Below are 5,550 nucleotides of genomic sequence, written 5' to 3' on the forward strand. Positions count from 1 at the left end.
CTCCTTCAGTTTCGTGCCTCACAAAAGAGAAGAGGCTAAAATATATCCCGAGGTTACAGTCTAGGGACTCCGGCCTACTAAAATGCATACCCCACACACACAAGACTTAATTCCAGGATTATAGAAAGCTTCACATCACCGTAACCTTCCACAGCATTAAGGTGCCTTCAACATAAAAACAGGGGATTACAACTGAGAAAACTGTGAGATGCAAGCTCTCATTCAAAGGAGTTTCCAGGGAAACTTAGACAAGGGAGCCAAATTGAAGAGGAAATTAAAGCCTTTGACATAGTTACAGTAAGCGGTAAACACAGCCTAACTCAGGCTGAGAGATATAAAATCAGCACAGGCCTGTTTACCTCAGTTTCTATTACACAGTACATCAAGTCTGAGTACTAGAAAATTATAAGGCAAGCTTAAAACAAGAAGGAAAAACCCTGAAGAGACAAAGCAAAAGCTGGGGCTATAGCTCAATGGTAGAATACTTGCCTTGTATGTGGGAGGCCCTTAGTTTTATACCTACAACTGCACAGTGTGTGTGTGTGTGTGTGTGTGTGTGTGTGTGTGTGTGTGTGTGTGTGTGTGTGTGTAAAACAGAGAGAGGCAGGGAGAGAGACAGAGAATCAGAACCAAACTCAGACATGGCAAAGACGGCATTACTGAACCAGGAATTTAATATTACTAGGATTAGTATTCTAAGGGTTCTAATGGAAAGAACAAGCTACACATAATCCTAATGCTGAGGTGTTCAGGGGAGATGGTTGACCCCTGAAGCTCACTGGTCAGCTATCCTAGCCAACCAACGAGCTCCAGATCCAGTAGGAGATCCTGTCTCAAAAACTAAGATGAAGAGAGATGGGGAGACACCTAACACTGCCCTCAGACCTCCATAGACACCTGTAAATACACATGCATACCCCTGCACAAGCCAGGACACATGAGTACATAAATGCAACACACACATGCCCCACGCACATCTAGACACAACCCTATTTGTTTCACCAATAAATTAGCCCTTGCTGGGCGTGGCAGCAAGTGGCTCTAGCCCCCCATTTGGGGTGGAAGCAGGAGGCTCAAGGTCATTCTCTGCTACCTAGCAAGTTTGAGAGACCAGACTGGGCTACATGCAACTTTGTCTCAACAAAAACAACAAAAATGGATCCTCAGTGGATCCCAGTGAAAATTTAATCCCCAGTGGATTACAGATCTAAATGCAAAATACAAAACTATACGACTTCCGGAAGAAAACACAAAGAAAAAACTTTGGGTAACCTTGTGCTTGCAGTGAGTTTATAGATACAAAAATATGATCCATGGGGGAAAATAAAAGGTAAGTTTTAGTTCATTAACTAAAAAATTCCTGCTCTGGGAAGCTACTGCTAGGAGAGTGGAAACCAAGCCAGAGAAGAAGACAACCTGAGAAACACCCATCCGATACAGACAGGCATGCTGGATCTACAGAGAAGCCCAACATTTGAGGACAAGAAACAAACAACCCAATTTAAAATGGATAAAAAAGAAAACAAAAGAACAGATTGTGTGTGTGTGTGTGTGTGTGTGTGTGTGTGTGTGTGTGTGTTTCGGGGCAGGTTGTGGCTCAACAGCTAAGAGCATTTGGTTCCCAGGACTCACATGGTGGTGGCTAACCATCCACAGCTTCAGTCTCAAGGGTCTGAGGGCCGCTTCTGGCCTTCACGGGCACCAGGCACATGTGTGACATACATACATGCATGCAGACAACACACAGGGAAGAAAAATAAATAAATCCTTTTTTTAAGGGAAGAAAAGGAAATTGACACTTGAAATAAAGAAACACATGATAAATGAGACTGTGAAAAGTTCTCATTAGGAGACTGTAAATTAAGACAGTCATGAGAACCAAAGCACACTAATCTCAGTGGCTAAAATCTAGAAAACAAATCAACTAAAGTCTGCCATACCAGATACAAGCATGCTCAGGAAGAAGCACTCTTGCTTGCTGGTGTAATATAAAACATGTGGCCACCTTGAAAGATACTTCCATAGCTTCTTAAAAAGTCAGACATGGCTTTGGGGCTAGGGAGATGGCCTCGTCCATAAAGTGTTTATAGAACAAGTATGGTGATCTGAGTTCAGATCCCTAGGACCCATGTGATAACCCAGACACAGCAGGACATATTATTAATCCTAGGACTCTGGAGAGAGAAACAGGAGGATTCCTGGAGCTCACTGGTCAGCCAGCATAGATGAATCAGTGGGTGGCAGCTTGAGAGGGGGGGGGGGGTTGAAGAAGACATGCTGGGCTGGAGAGATGGCTCAGGGGTTAAGAGCCACAAAGAGGAAAGCAATGGGAAGGAAGCCAGTAAGCAGTATCCGTCCACAGTGTCTGCTTCAGTTCCTTCAGCTTTCTGTCTTGACTTCCTTCAATGATGAACTATAATGTGGAAGTGTAAGACTGATAGAGTCCTTCCTTTCCAGGTTGTGTTGGTCATGGAGTTTTATCTCAGCAGGAGAGCAGCAAACTGGAATACACATCATATCTTACCTTTGAATCTGTCAGTGGTGGGGGCTGGAGAGATGGCTCAGTGGTTAAGAGCATTGCCTACTCTTCCAAAGGTCCTGAGTTCAATTCCCAGCAACCACATGGTGGCTCACAACCATCTGTAATGAGGTCTGGTGCCCTCTTCTGGCCTGCAGACATACACACAGACAGAATATTGTATAAATAAATAAACAAATAAATAAATAAATAAACATTAAAAAAAAGAATCTGTCAGTGGTGGCTTGCTGACCTCTGGCCTAGAATGCAGAGATGGCGAAAGGACTTAATCCATGCAACCCGTTAGCAGGCACCAGGGGAGGCCTGACAAAGAGCATGTCTGTTCACTCCACATACTGGTGATGTAACCTGTGGTGTAATCATTCTAAGCCTCTAACCCATTAGGCCACTTTCTAGATGGGGGCATGAGACAGGGCTGTCACATTAAAGCTAGTGCAATCTGAACAGACTCTGGATTAGACACTGGGCTTTGGGCCACCAAAGACAAATTCCCATGGGGTACTTGTGGTATTAAGAAACCCCTCCAGTATTCTAGTTCAGTGGTTTTCATTAAAATCCTTTTTAAAATGTTTAACATTACACAACACACTCAATCCTGTTCAAGTTAAAAGTCACTGTGTTTGGTTCAGGACATGTGATGAAGTCTGAGTCTTAAGAACAAATGTCTGTACAACCAAGGATGTCAATGAAAATGGCCCACAGACTGGGAGAAGACCCTTACACCCTGGAACGTTTGTGCATATATATCCAATTTAAGCAAACAGTCACTTTACTCTGTGGTCTCAGCTGCCACATGGAATGTGAGATTTTTTCTAAGTTGGCAACTGGACTGGGGCTATAGTCAGTAGGACCCTTGCCAACGTGCATGATGTCTAGGGTTTGATATCAAGAACTGTATAAACTAGTATTGTGGCACAGCCCTGTAATCCCAACCCTCAGAATCTGGAGACAGGAGGATCAGAAAATTAACTTCACCCTTAAGATGGAGGCTGCCCTGGGCTCTATGAGACAGAAAGGGCAGCAGTGGTGCAGGAGAGCTGGCTTGGCGCTTGCAGCACTTGTTCCGTGCCTGTGAAGACTGGATTCTGTTTCTCAAACAACACAGAAATACCAGGTGAGACACGACTCCCCACCTCTAGTTCCTGCCTTGGAATGCAGAGGTAGAGGAGTCCCACAAATGACTGGTCTGGGAGAATCCTATACTGATGAGTTCTGGGTTTGATAGAAAAACCTTGCCTCAGTGAAAAAGGTGGAAAATGATGGAGAATGATTCCCAACATCAAACTCAACCCCTCCCTCCACATATATACATACACGAAAAAGAAAAAAAAAGTCAGCATCTGTACTGGACAGTTTTATGTCAACCTGACACAAGCTAGGGTCATCAGAGAGAAGGGAAGCTCAATTGGGAAAATGTCTCCCTTAGATCAGGCTGTGGGCAAGACTATAGGGCATTTTCTTTTTTATATATATTTTTTACCATTTTTTTAAATTTATTTATTTATTAAAGATTTCTGTCTCTTCCCCGCCGCCTCCCATTTCCCTCCCCCTCCCCCAATCAAGTCCCCCTCTCTCATCAGCCCAAAGAGCGATCAGGGTTCCCTGTATAGGGCATTTTCTTAATCAGTGATTGATGGAAGGAGATGGTGCCATCCCTGGGCTGCCGGTCCTGGGTTCTATAAGAAAGCAGGTTAAGCCAGTCAGTAAGCAGCAGCCTTCCACGGCTTCTGCATCAGTTCCTGCCTCCAGGTCCCTGCCCTGTTTGAGTTCCTGTCCTGACTTCCTTTGATGATGAGTGATTTGGAAGTATAAGCCATATAAACCCTTTCCTCCCTAAGTCGCTTTGATCATGGTGTTTCATCACAGCAATAGAAACCCTAAGACAGCAATTATCTCAAACTGTTTATAGACACTGGCACAGTACATTGGGGGAATAGGGCGCTACATAAATGAATTGAGGTGCTGAGGATCGCTAAGGACAGCTTCTGGGGAGCTCTGACTGTCACACTCATGGAACTATAGGTTTGAGCCTACAGTTCCAGACACACATTGAAAAAAGATCACTTGGTACTTGATGGGGGCAGGGCTCAGAGTCAAGCGGTGAATTAGAAGTCTATCATTAAGTTAAATAAGGGAGAAATGACAAAAGCCTTTTTGTTCTTTCTCCTAGAGATTGTAAGCTTCAAGACAGCAGGGCGACCGTCTGTCTTGGCTCTTGCTGTATTCTCCAGCATTCAGAAAGCTGCCACACAGAAAGCGAAGAGTGCTGATAGTTATTTTGAAGGGCAAGGTTTAAGAGTCAACAGGCTTGACTGGAGAATTAATACAATTCAGGTAATGGCGAAAACCGTCTAGGGAGGCCTGGAGTTCCGCCTTTGAGGCTTTCTTATAAATGATATTTGGGGACCAGGGAATCTCAACGAAGAAAGGATGTACACTGGTTGTTTTTCTTAAAACCTTGAGGATGTTCTGTTCCTGACACTTGATGTTGCTTCCTCGGTCTCGGGAAGGAACAGTAAGTACCTTTTGAACTGAAATAGGAATTAATTGAAAATGTAGGGCCGAGCCATTTCTGTTCTCCTTCGGTTACAAGCAATCCCTTAGCGCACAGCTAATAGAACTGCTAGCGACTCCGATCCCGTGAGGATTATTTTCAGGGTGGGGTGGAAACATATGACCCCGAACCTGGACCAAAAATGCTCCAAGCTTCTGAACCATCCGTCCTGGAGCTCGCCCTGTTCTCACACATACCAGCCCTGGGGCGGTCACCTCAGCTCCGCCCTCTCTCCTTCCTCCTCTTCCTGCTCCCCCACCCCACTTCCTTTCTCTGCGTCCGCCCCCTCCTCGCTCCCACCAAGGCCCTGCGCCCTCCCACGACCGCTCCCTCTGGGCCCTCCGTGACTTCCCCTCCTCCCGGCTATCACCGCCCTTCTCGGGAGGACGGGGCAACCCCGTGCCTCGCTCACCCAATGAAGAGCCGACTCAGGGTGGGGCGGGACTTGGGCTAGAGC

The sequence above is a fragment of the Microtus pennsylvanicus genome, chromosome 2, assembly GCF_037038515.1.
Source record: "Microtus pennsylvanicus isolate mMicPen1 chromosome 2, mMicPen1.hap1, whole genome shotgun sequence".
In the NCBI taxonomy this organism is placed as follows: Eukaryota; Metazoa; Chordata; class Mammalia; order Rodentia; family Cricetidae; genus Microtus; species Microtus pennsylvanicus.